Genomic DNA, 14539 nt, shown 5'->3' on the forward strand with positions numbered 1-14539 from the left:
AGCCTTAATTATTTTATAAAACTGACTGTGGTACTAGTCATCCAGAATGCCTTATATATCGATTCACTCCGGTTGTGCTTAATGATATGAGAGAAACACGGCGCTCTCTGGTTATAAAAGAGTTAGAGGCTATGTTAGGTCCAGCTAATAGTATTCAATATTACAACATTTATCTGATACAAGAAAGCAATGGGTCAAATGTGTGCCTCTGCATTTGCACATGGTATTTCTGTTGGGTTTGTTTGTCTAAATAGATATTTGTCAAACACATGTTAAGTGGTAATGAGTAATTTTTAATTATTTATATTGAATTAGATGAGATGGTTTGCTTTTATGAAATAAAAACCAGTTCCTAGGAGCAAAAACAGAAATGTATAAATTTATCCCAAGGTTATGAGTCAAATAGGTGACCCAAGTTGGGCTTTTTTTTAACCACTGAGTGTGTAGAAGACACAGACCATGTTGAGAGATCACGTTTATTTACTTTGAAGAGCTCTTCAAAAGCATCGGTAATCATGTTTCCATTTTGGGGTTCAAAAGATTTTTTAATCTTTTTTTTAAATTACCTTACCTTTTACTGTATACTGCAGGAACTGCATATGAATGATGCCGCTTTCATCCGAGGAAGGAAGTAATAAAAACAAGAATAATAAGGTCTCAATGCAAATAAGAAAAATATCAAAAAGTTCAGGAGGAGAAAGATCAGATTCTCCTCCATGTTTGTATTTGACAATGCTTCTTCTGTTTCTGTCAGTAGCAATTACTGATACTGCAGTGCCGTTTAGCTGTAGATAGTGGGAAACAATCGCTAAAGGGCAATTGGTTGTTAATAGAAAAATAATAAAAACATGAGCATCTTTATGTTAGGGAAAAAAAAAATCACATATAAGTTGCTACTGAGTCTAAGTTGCACCCCTGACCAAACTACGAAAAAGACTGGTGACTTATACTCTAGAAAATGCAGTAATCGTGGACCAGGATAATCAGGACAACTTTCTGACTTTTCAGTGCAGATTTAGGATTTTTCTCATATTGCCTACTGGCTGTCATGGTGGTCCCACCAACTGCACTTCATCTTATTACACAGCATATTTCAAACTAAGCTGAGAAAATAAACTGCACCAGAGGCTTTGGGGAGAGTTTGTAGAAGAGGTAGAAGTGATGAGTTTGTCCACACAAAGTTATTCCAGACTAAAATAAATATTTCCATGCCCAAATTATGCCCTGTACCCTGAAGGTGCAGACATCTCGGGACGTGTTTGGAAATCATTAAGAAATGAATATGCAGAGAGGAAACTCAAGCTGAATTCTGCATGTGTCTGCAACCAAAGTGTTAAGGCCATTCAAAGCTAATCGTGTGCACTATTTAGAACAGGGTTTTTGGATCCACACTCACTTGATATCTCAATAAGCTGATAAATAAAATGAAGGATGGTGCTCAGTCAGCAAACTGGAAGCAGTCTTGCGTAAATCTCATTCAAACAGTAACACATTATAAATTTCTTGCTGGTGTTATTCAGACATTATCCCTTACCCTGCAACTTAACTCAGAAATGTAATATGTTACACAAGTCTTTTGGATACTTTTACATTCCTTGCAGAAACAGAACCTGAAAATCTAAGGAACAAACTTACCCTGTAGCATTATACATTTGAATCGTGGGTTTATGATTTATCATTACTGCTATTTCTTTTTTAAAATATTGGTCAAGAGAAGGTATACCAGACGTTCAATTGAGGTTCAGCCAACACCCAGCTTTACTCAGCTTTAGTCCTTGGACATAAAAATATGGGCTTTTATGATCAAATATATTTGAGCTTTAGGTATAAAAGTCAAACAAAGAACCTGAGGCACTGAAAGGCAAAAACAAAAAACAGGCCACTTAATGAAAGCAGATAAGATGACTCCTAGCCAACTGCATTTCATGCAGCAGTCGGCTCTGTGGAGCTACAGGAGTAAGACATTTATTAGAGCACAAAAATGAAATTTAAGTCTATGAAATAGAAACTTTGGCTAAGTAATTTGAGGAAAAGAAATAATAAAAAAGCGACTAACTGTGAGCATCAAATTGATTTGGTTGTCTGTTACAACCTCATGGTCTATAATAAAAAAATATTTTGCATCGTAAATCAGATTTAATACATGAGTTACTAAAAATATACTTAGTAAAATACTAATATATAAGATTTTTCCTATAAAAACACAACACATTGTGCTTTCACTAAAAAATAAAATAAATAAAAGCAAACACAAAAAATTAAAATAAAAACCCCTCCCCTGACCTACACACATCCTCCCACCCCCAATGAGGTTAGACAATGGGAAATAAGCTTGAAATGCAAATGCTATAAACAAATAAACAATAAAACATTGAAATCAGAAATATTAAAAGAAAATTATCAATAATCTAGTTTAAATATATAAAATATCAGATTTAACATCATGGATTCTGTTGAAAAGCACCATTTTGAGGCTTAAATGGGTTGTGTTAATTACTATCTAAAATGTTGTTTTTACAGCAGGAAAATAATGTCATGATTTAACTCCCAGACTTCGCTTTATTCCATATAAGATTCTGAAAACAGAGCAACCTGAGGCTGCGCCTTGACATCGCTGAAGACTTTATATACTTTAATTTACAGGTTGGAGTTTTTAAATCTTTCACATTCAGTTTTAACCAACAAAAAATGAAAAGGTTTATTTTGATTTTTAATTAAAAGTGGAATAAATATGTATTTAACGTCAGTAAATGATAACTGATGAATGTATGAAAAGAAAAGAAAAAATCATTTAAGAGATAGCAATCAACCCACTTCATCCACGCTGAAATACTGAAATACTGGTAGTTTGGATATCATTGTTATTGGCCAAGTGGATAGGAACAAGCCGCAGTTTGAGAAAACATTGAAAATGTGGTTTATTTCGTTTACCCAGAATAGCTAAATTTATTAACTTTACAAATTTGGTTGGGACTCTAAAAGAGGTTAAATGAAAATATCTGAAATGAATTACTTAACAGAAAACATGAGCCAACGTAGAACTCAAACTGACTTGACAAGGAAACAAACCAAACTGACCTCAAGACAAGAAACATTGCAGTGCTTGTATGCTAGTGTATCAGGTCATAGTCAGAAATGAGGGGGCACTACCCATTACATCACAGTGTAACATACATAAAAATGTAATCATGTTAACAAAGCTTACCGGTAAGCATTAGTCACAACTGCCCTCACGGTTTGTCAGGGGCTGCCTGTGGGTGTCTAACCTGTATGGAGCAAAAAGGTTCATTTTTTCTACAGGCAAACATTTACACAACATACAAGGGTACTGGAAATAAGGGTGTCGTATGCTTTTTGTCAAAATCTGCAGGGTTTTTTGGGTCAACCCCCATACAGGCTTCATGTGATTAAGGCTTAACGTTTATCACAAGAAACTGAACAAATAATTATTTAAAGTTTAGCTCAAATTAAACAGATGTTTAAAGACCCACTACAAAGAAAATTTTGTTTTTGATGTTTTTAACATGTTCTTGTGGCATTTGTGTGCTGAAAATTGAACATCTGGGTAGCTCGAGTATTGCTCGCCATTTTTGTTGCATCAAAAGTGTTAGGTTGAGGTCCTCTTCTGTCTTTGGTGACCAGGTCTTTCCAATGAGCTTCAGCATGAAAATGAGCTCCAGTGGACCAGGCAGAACTAAGACACTATAGACAAACTTTACAGGTAAAAAAAATGTAATCATAGATATTATTTACTGGGGTGGACCAATTACGGTTAAGAGCACAGGTATTTAGTCCAAAAATAAATCATTATTAATGTAAATCAAAGTTCACAAGCTCCAACTGAACAAACATTGTTTAAAGGGGCCCATACAAGAGGTCAACTTAACAAACTCAAAATAACTTCTAACTTAGGAAAGAACTCAAATAACTGACCTAGAATTACCCACCCAATTACACACCAGAGGACTTTTGAATGAGTGGATTAAACTACTAATGATACAATGGGGTGTGGGGGGTTGAGACCAAAAACATCAACAAAAGCAGAACAGAGAAACCCATTCCCTTCCCCTTGGAGTCCAGGTAGTGGTTCTTCCTTCTCTTCTGCACCATTTTTAGGCCCCTAAAACAGGTCCAGATCCACGTGAAAACGCAAGTCAACAAGCATTTAATATACACAAATAACCAAAGCAAAAGTACATATAAAATCAAGTGGAACTGTACTCTACACCTTAAAGGCCTGTTCACACCGGGACGAATTTCGCCGGCGATTTTCGCCGACGTTTAACGCCTCGTGACTAAACAAAGGGCACCAATGAGAGTGTGCACGCCGACGCAAAAAAATGTCACGCGCCAAAGCGTCAAAAAAAACAAACGCCTCACACACATGTGTGCATCGAAATCTATTCGACCAATGAGAATAGATTTCGAAGCGACGCGTCGAAAAAAAAAAACGAACCCGAGGCGTTTTTTTTTTTCGACGCGTCGCGTCGAAATCTATTCGACCAATGAGAATGGCGCTTTTGCACACGTGTCTGGAGCTTCTGAAGTTACAGTAAAACACAACTTGGGGGCGCTCAAACACAAAACTGCCTTGCTGAGCACACATACCAGCGAAGAAGATAGACGCCAAGTAGCGTCTACGCTGCCGCAAAGAAATAATGACGGACATTCTAAAATATCCCTGAACCAAGCACCAGTTGGAGCTACTGATGCTTGAAATATTCATGTTTTCTTTGTATTATTCTGACAAGCGCGTAAATACTTGCTCTCTTCTTCTGAGTGAAAAGCGACTTTAAGAATCGTAAAGTTGCGCAGCGCCACCTTGTGTACAGGATTATTTCTGTTTACATTAAGCGCCATCTAATGTCAGGGAATGAAATTGCATGTTCGCTCGGCTCACCGTCAGTGAAAATCGCCTGGGTGTGAACACAAAAAACGTGGCGAAAAACGCTGGCGAATAACGCCTGGCGAATATTCGTCCCGGTGTGTACGGGCCTTAATGTTGATCCTGTGTGGCCGCAGTCATGACTAATAAAAACTAAATGACACGGAGTAAGAAAAACCAAATGTGTGCACTAGAAAATAAACGTACCGCGTCAAATAATCTAAAAACAAATAAAACAAATAATGTGTTTTTCTTTATGTTACTGAAAATAATACATAAAATTGATGCAACATAGATTAATGGCAATCGACACTTGTATCACAACCATACTAATTGCTTTGGTGTTAGTGTGTTTTAACCCTTGTGCTATACTAGGCACTTTAACGTTGGGAGTTGGGTCATCTAGACCCACTAGACAGTGCTTTGAAGCATTTTTCTTCAATGATTTATGATCTTCACTGGTGTCCATGGATTACATGAAATCTTTCCACCTTTATCCACCTTTGTCATGGTAGGGAGAACGTGTCAATGTAAGGGTGGGGTCATCTAAGATAGCACAAGGGTTAAACATGTCACTCTGTTAAAATGTCAATGTCAGCCAGTTGATCTGTGGATGATTCTGCATCAAGGGTGTCAAACTCCAGGTCTCGATAGCTGGTGTCCAACATGTTTTGCCAATCAACTAGCCATTGAAGCTCCTTATTGGCTAAACACAACTAATTCTGATATTTAACAGCAGAAAATGCAGGATTTCTGGAAAACCGTAAGAAACCGGACCTCAAGAGCTGGAGTTTGACACGCTTGGATGAAGTAGATCTGGGAATCTCTGTTCTTGTATGGATGATATAATCAAATTTATGTTAACACAGGAAACTTATATGGTCAAATTTAAAGTACCAAACAACAAGCTTGTGCAGCATTTAGGAAAAGTCAGCTTTGTCATAGAAATGGCTTATTTGTCTGCTTGCATTTGATCTAATAATGTATTTTTGTTGCTCTTCTATCTTTTTTGTTTCTTTGCCATTTTTGCTGTGCCAGTGCTAAAAATCTTATGGAGCATTTTTAGTTCTGCCAAACCACAGGAAGATGTTGCACCACTTCAAACTTGCAGTTTGGATGTTAAAATGTCCTTCTGCAGGAACCTCAGAAACGCACATATGTTTAGATTCTAAAACCATCTCCACCCTGCTCCCATTCTTCAGTCTAAACTGAATCTCCATTTCATTTCCACTGTATTAATAGAAAACCGTTTCATGTTTATAGGATGAGCATGGGCTCTGCATGCTACTCTGAAAACACGTGTGCTTCTTTTCTTGCTTCCCACTGAGAGGAGTCCTGCCGCGACTGCATCATCCATGAACTCCAGTAGGCAGCGGTGCAGCTATGGGTGTAGGAGGACACCATTAAATGAAGGAAGAAGAAGCGTGTGGGGGCGGGCAGCTGCAGCTTTGCAGTCACATTTTTCAGGATTCATGAAATAATTATCGAACACATATGAAACTGACAAATGCGGCTCCAACCTATTTTTATTCACCTTAAGGCCCGTACACACCGGGACGAATATTCGCCAGGCGTTATTCGCCAGCGTTTTTCGCCACGTTTTTTGTGTTCACACCCAGGCGATTTTCGCTGACGATGAGTGGAGTGAACATGCAATTTCATTCCCTGACATTAGATGGCGCTTAATGTAAAACAGAAATACTCCTGTACACAAGGTGGCGCTGCGCAACTTTACGCTTCTGAAAGTCGCTTTTCACTCAGAAGAAGAGAGCAAGTATTTACACGCTTGTCAGAATCAAACAAAGAAAACATGAATATTTCAAGCACCAGTAGCTCCAACTGGTGCTTGGTTCGGGGATATTTTAGAATGTCCGTCATTATTGCTTCGCGGCAGTGTAGACGCTACTTGGCGTCTATCTTCTTCGCTGGTATGTGTGCTCAGCAAGGCAGTTTTGTCTTTGAGCGCCCCCAAGTTGTGTTTTACTGTAACTTCAGAAGCTCCAGACACGTGAGCAAAAGCGCCATTCTCATTGGTCGAGTAGATTTCGACGCGACGCGTCGAAAAAAAAAAACGAACCCGAGGCGTTTTTTTTTTTTGACGCTTTAACGCCTGGCGTTTTTTCGCGTCGGTGTGCACACTCTCGTTGGTGCCCTTTGTTTAGTCACGAGGCGTTAAACGTCGGCGAAAATCGCCGGCGAAATTCATCCCGGTGTGAACAGGCCTTGAGGGCAGACTGTAGGAGTCTGCAAGTGGATGAAACCTTCGTTTACAAAGGCTGTATTTGAAGGGCTATGGCTCCGGATTTGGATCAAAAATGGCCAAAATCCCCATTATTTAATCTTGACCTCACCAAGCCCAGCATGGCAAGGCCCACTTCTTTTTCAGGTGTGCTTCAAAGGTTACTTTTGAGGCCGAGATCATAAAAAAGAAAACTAACTGTCAACATTGGAAGTTTCATCCAGCTGAGAGGAGATATTCGAGAATCAGACATCAATCAGGACAAACTCTGGCTGTGAATCTGCTAATTACTGTTTCAGATACTGTAAAAGCTGCCCACACTTAAAACTTCACAGCTGTAGAGAAGCTTAGAACACAAGTAAAACTCTGCTAGACGGTATTTGACTTTTTAGCTTTCAGATCACAGATTTTTTGTCTAAAATCCATCAGGTTTCCTCTGGTCCATAAATGATTACACACAATTAGGTACATTTTAGTCACGTCTGCTGGGATGTATCAAAATAAATGCAGGTAGAAAGATGGAGCCAAGGGGAAAGTGTGTGCCAAGAATTGCAGAAGCAAGAACAATAGCTGTATTTTTGCAGGTTGCATTGCAAATGTTGTAGAGAGGAAGGTGGAGCTGGATAAGTTACATTAATGTGTATTCTGCTGTATATTCAAAAGAAGCCTGAAGTGTGTGCAAGGCTATCTCAGAAATGTGGAAGCTAAAGCCAGGTTATTGTTTGTCTCTGGTCCTGAGAGAACAACGCTAAAGGATGTATAACACAATCTCCTCATGCATTTAGAAATAACCCTAAAGACCAAATTAAATCATGTTTTGGTGTTTTTAATATGTTAATGTGGCATTTTTTGATGATGATGGAGGATATATACAAAGACAATTAGGCTTAAAATTGCATTTCTGAGTATTTCTTTATTCAAATTGTTGTGAATCAGATTAAAAAAATGTTTTAAGAAAAATAAAATTTGTGATGAGGCCACAGGCTTCCTGCTCTGGCCTATTCTGGTTCATACTTGTAGATGACTAGATCCATGTACACAGTGGCGGTTCTACACTAACTTACTCCCTGGGCGAGTAACCCCACCAGCGCCCCCCCCCCCCCCCCCCCCCACACACACACACGCACACACATACAAAATTTGACAACATCCTGCTGTGTTCCCTATCTTCTATTTAGCCATTTTACACAAAAAATGCATGAATTTTCTAGACTCGTATTAAAGGGGGGTCAAACTCAGTCACACAGGGGCCTAAGTTAAAAACACGCTTAAGGTTTTGGGCCGAAGAAGATAAATGTTTACTGAAGACACTAAAGCTAAACTTTTGAACCTTTTAAACTGAACTTTTTGAACATAAATATGAATAAAAACAGGAACACAAGTTAAACCTTAAATAAGTTGTAATATTTTGTTCTCCATATAAATATATTCTGTCAAAATAATACAATTTTTTTTTAGAGCTGGACTCCTGCTTCATTTTTAGCAATAATTTCTCAATGTGTGACGTCCTGTGTGTGTCTTTGTGAAACATATCAGAGGGATTAGATCTAAAAAATAAAACTTATTGTGATTAATATGTTTAGGTCATATAAAACATTAAAGACTAAATCTTAGAACTCATCAGTGGGATTACTCCAAAAATATTTGGCATTTCCCTAAATTTGTGCAACACCAACAGCAGAAATCCTCCAAAAAACCTCAATCCATAAAAAATGGTCTGATCTCATCCCCCTCCCCCTCCCCCTCCCCTTCCCCTCCCCTTCACTTCCCCTCCCCTTCCCTCTGACACACGCGGCTCGGTCTCTATGACGGGAGGCGCAGCTGCGGCCCAGAGTTGATTGTCAGATAGAAAAAGACTCCCAATCACCTGTTAGTGTGATTCAGCCAGCCACCGGCGAGTTGCGCTCCCCTCTCGAGTTTTTTGACTTATGTTCCAAAGACTACCGCAAAGAGGTGTGGCCGCAAGCGTCTTGCAGCAGAGGGCGGTGGTCACGTGCGCATCGGGTCTGCTGTGTCGGAGCAAAGAATTGTGGGAAATAATCTCCATTGCCTGCTTTTTTCGAAATTGGGTTGAGCACGGGTGTTTGTTCTGCCTAATTCCTTTTCATGTGCCTGTTTTACGTTGTTTCACTCTGAGGTATTCTTTTTTTTTTTTTTTTTTTTTTTTGCACCATAAGTGTGAAGAGCAAATAGGAGGAAGACATTCTTAAGAGTCTGATGTGTCAAACTGAAAGCATTAAGTGTCGGCTGCTGAAGCAATTTCAAATTAAAAGCTCCAAGCTTCCTCTTTGAATATAGTATGTAGCACATTAGGTGTAACGCCTCAGGCACGGCAAATGCCGCCCCCTATGAAGTGTCGCCCTGGGCGACCACCCACATCGCCCATATCAAAAACCGCCACTGCATGTACATCTTCATTTTCCTCGTCTGAGCTGGAATCTGGCTCAAAACTGTAAGGCTGGTTAGCTCCAGTATTGCTCGGCACTTTTGTTGCACCAGAAATGTAATGCTGAGGCGGTGAAGGGCTGTAAGCTAGCAGGAGAGAGTATAGGAGACATAAGGAGAGATAACTCTCAGTTACGGATGACAAGAAGGGGGGGTGGGTTTACTCCATGACAACGATTCCTCAAGTCAGAGGGGAATTTCTAATGAACTCCGGCCACTCTGCACAACAAACTATGTCCAAGAAAATGACACATTTTTGATTTTGCCTAAAAAACGGCATAATCAATCAAAAAACCACTGAGAAAGCTGTTACAATAAATCAAAAGATGATCTAAGTCTTTAAAAGGCGTGTTTTCACTAAGGTTTAAGCAGCAGACTGTGGAGATGGCAGCGTTTTTTTTTTAGTTAAAGTGAAAGAAAGCATAAACACAAAGTTACAGCAAACAATTAAACATGATTAATTAATATGCACAGTTTTGCAGGAATATGCTGAGTAATGGACAAGAAAGCAATGAAACTGGTAGAATCCTTGCCTCCAGCACTGCCTTCACTTTTGAATCTCCTGACAGATTTCTGTTATTGTTCCCCTATGTGAGGCCCAGAACAAAGACTGACAGCTTAGGCTCTCAGTTGTTGGGCGAACAATCACAAGGCTGTCTTTAATAATAAAGCCACTGTGGTCATGAATTATTAAAAATAAGTTTCTTTCCTTCCAAATAAAAGAACCCCGAATTGCTTTGTGGGTCCTTGGAGCTGCATGGTTTCTAAACCAAGTGTAACTTTACTAAGAGGAGCACCACACCTCCTCACATGTTATTCAGCTCTTACCTGCCCAAAACTAAAATGTCTGTGTGGGACACGTTACAGTATTACAGTTTCTGGGTAGACACTCTACCACAAGGCCACAAAATTGGTCTTACAATGCTCAAAGATTGACACAAAGTAGTTGTGTTCTGTCTTACAAAAGCAAAGAAAACCATTTGTTGTGCTACTGTGCTTGTTGTGTAGATAGGTAAGATAAGAGAGCTACAGAGACATGCAGGCAGAATTTCTTTTTTAATCTTTAAACATGTAACTAACACGGTTACATGTTGCTACGGCCACAAGTACAACTTCCACCGTGCGATGGGGAGGCATTGGCAGAATCTTCAAGACTTCATGCCGCCGCCCGGTTTAAAAAAAATTGTTGACGTGGTCATGAATGTAGACGGCAGCAGTCAGGTATCAGTCAATCAGGGAAGACACCATTACGAAATTGGGCGACAGCTGGGCAGCCGTGGCGTGTTGGGAGCCGGATCCCCGTCAGACATTTACACATTGGACAGTGTGTAAATGTCTCAGGACAGCGGCTGTCCTTATCAAGTGACACCGGCCGGCAGTCGTCCAGTAGCCGGGGGTTTTATACAAACTTTCTTTTTGTCTGCTTTTACTGAAGGATCTGTGATTTTGGAAGGAAAACCAGCAAACGAAAAACAAACTGTCTCACAACAAACACATTTATAAGTACAATTTATTTTAATTTCATATTACTAAAAAGTGACTTACCTATTTGTAAATTAGTTGTTGGGGTATTAACAGTTTAACCCCCAAAATACAAAAATATGTAGATATATGTACACTCAAAATATTTTATTTCATTCAGCAAAAAAAAAAAATTCATTCGACTTTTGAAATGCCTATAAAGCCTATAATCCCTAAAAATGATACTAAATATAAAAAAGTGAAACCCTGAACTTTATTTACATTAAAAATGCATGTCAAAGATCCAAATACCAGAGAAGAGACATAAAAGACTACATAGACCCACTTTAAGAGTTAAATCCTAACGTGAACCAAACTGAAACATGGTGTGAAAGGGAAATAACTCACTTGTAGTAACCAGACAGAAGAATGTGATCATGACTAACTGAAATCCATGGATTGGACAGTAAAACTGGGATGTTTAAAACCAAACGTTTGATATGATCAATCTACGAGGAAGCACAAACAACGGTGAAACTACAGGAAACTAAACAAAAAACCTAAATGCACTCAAACTAATCAATATAACAATGAAAAATATCACATTTTATGTTAAATTTGGTCTTTACAGGACACAATAGTAAGAGTGGACACATGATGACAGCTGAACAGAATTGAGGGATTATAAATTATAATCCGATTAGTTTTCTTTTATTTGACAAAGAAAAAGTGTATAGTTGTCTTTAGCTAAGCTTCTTTTGCAAATCCTAATTAAAATTGATAAAATGATTCCCAAGATGAATATTATTTTTATAGACTAGGTTTCACCCTTTTAAAAAAGTCCAACCAAAAACATTAAGTCACGTAACGTTGTGTAAACAATTTTTAACTAGTCTACTTTATTTGCTTCAATCGACCCATCCATCCATTTTCTTAGCCTGCTTTTTCCCTTTTAGGCTCACAGGTTACTGGAGCCTCTCCCTACTACTATTGGGCAAAGGCGGCGTACACGTACACCGACAGTCATCTTCCTGCGCCATGACAAAAAAAAACATGGCCTAAGTTGTGTTTCTTCGTACTTTCTGCATTTCCTCCTCTTTACAACAAAACATTACCAATTGGTTTTTATACCTGAAAAAGATGAAAGACCTGGTTTACAAAGGAGGGTATCCAGTCAAATCCCTTAGAACACTCTGAAGTCATTTTTCCATCACCATCCATTTCCATCACCTTTTTGGTTCACTTGCCGTTGGGCTTAGCAACTATTTTGGATTGTTGCAGCGAGCACAAAATGCTCTGTTGGCCTATTTATCTCTACCAATTTCTTTTTTTGGATTGTCAATGTTGTACATTAGTTAAGTTTAGTTAAAAAACCTAGTTCTTTTGTCAAGAAATGATAAACTTGTTGGTGTTTCTGTTAAGTTCCATTCCTCTCTGTATAAAAAAGGCAACATTGTGTCCATTTTCTTTATTTTTTTGTGCTTCCTGCGATTTTTGTTTCTGTTGCAGGAGATGTGAAATCTGACGCCCTGGGGAAGAACTTAATCCACTGTTATGGCACCATGTAATCCAACGCTGCAGGCATGGTAAAGCCTGTCCGTGTTTTAAGTTTCAGCTGTCTGCCAGTGTGGATGTAAGCACAATCGATATTCCTTAAGGTACCTTATGGAGACATAAAAGCAGGCTGTGCTGCCCGTGTTATCTTATCAAAATGAAATGTATGATGGGTGGCTACCCTCATTCTCCTTAATCTATACTTAGGCGTAGACACTATTCTTCAATAATTTATTTTCAATTTTAGGTTAGAGGTCAGTTAAAGTGTGGACTACACATCCAGCATGGACATCTGTTTAATTTATTCTGTCACAAAAAAAAAAATCTCCAATTTGCTTAATTTTCTCCTCTCAACATTTAAGGACTGAATTCCTTACAAGTTTGAGGCATAACCTTTTCAAGAATCTGATTTTTTAGGTTTGTAATAAGTTATCCGCCTCATATTGGTATGAATAAAATGTATATTAAAATTGAATGACCTGTTTTTCAAAGTTGTTTAATTTATGGCAACACTGCATAATGAGGGTTGGTTTGTTAATATTAGTTTATGTATAATTAAGCATTGATTAACTGTTAAATAACGTGTAAAAAGACACTTTTATGCATTACCTTAAGTGCATAATTTAATGCATTAGGGCGCACCCAACTGATAATTATTTCAACCTTTCCAAATGCATTACAAAGCAAACAAATGTTTCCCTATGCAATTAATTAGTTAATAAATATGTAAAGCCTTAATAATTTCTGACGTAATAATTTACTATGGTTGTTTGTTTGGAGTTGGGAAGCAAAATGTAAATAAGGTTTTACCCAATGTTTTTAGCCTGACATAATCCTTGATGAGTGCTATAAAGACTCATAAATATGACCTAACAATTACTTAAACCTATATATACTTTTTTAAAATGATTATTGGAACTCTATTGTAAAGCATGAACAATGATTCCTTAGGAAACAATAAATGTCACCTCTGTTAATTTTTATATAATATATATTTTTTCTTTTTTGTGCAACCATTCATCCCTTCCAAAATGCAATTTGAGATGGAAACCCTTGTCCATATTTTGCAAATGTGCTGTTAACACTTAAGATGAAGATGAGGTGGTCAGCACACGAAGTAAACATATTTCTACGAAGCAGTGCTGCATTCCTGAGAATGCTGAATTTATGCTTTACCCTCCATGAAAAGTGCATTAAAATGCCACATCTGGAGGCTACCACCCAGGAAACATGTGAGAAACACACCTACTCCGAATGGATAACACCTTGCCTGTTATCTGAAATCTACAGTCGTGTCATTACTACTCTCTGAAAGTTTTTTAATGCGGATAATAGAGTTTTCAATGTAAAAAAAACAAAGTTCTGACTTACACAGAACGTTACATTATGGAGGAGGAAGTGTAAGTTACCAAGTTAATGCGATGAGCAAAAATATAGAGGCCCTTATTAGTGTTTAATACATTTATTAGTAAAAAGATAACTAAAAACTAAGCGCGATCCCCGTTCAGTTAGGATTACAGGCGTAACACAGGCGAAACAACATAGCTTCGACTCTAAAAAGGAAACATTGTTAAATTGTTTTGCTCTTTGATTTAGATTGTGTCATTGCTAATTTATGTGGCAGGATCTGCCATTATATCGTGAGTGGGACATGGACACATTTCTCAAACCTTTAAATGTAAAAAAACGCAGGAAAAGTGTTCTCCCAGCTGTGGTAATTTTTTTTTTTTGTAACTGTAGTAAACTCACACTTCAAGGAGGAGGTGAGTTTGTGAGAAGCTGCCTGGTGGCTAGAGAAAGTAATTATGAATAATTGGGAACAAAGGCCTTCAGGGACTCATGCTGGATACACACCCTGTGATGTTTGGGCCACAGACTTGACTTTCTGTGTGACGCTGTGGATCAGTGGCTTAGCAACTAAAGAAAAAAACATTCTCAAAAAAACAAGCTCCATC

Source organism: Oryzias latipes, chromosome 8 (genome assembly GCF_002234675.1).
Source record: "Oryzias latipes chromosome 8, ASM223467v1".
Taxonomy (NCBI): domain Eukaryota; kingdom Metazoa; phylum Chordata; class Actinopteri; order Beloniformes; family Adrianichthyidae; genus Oryzias; species Oryzias latipes.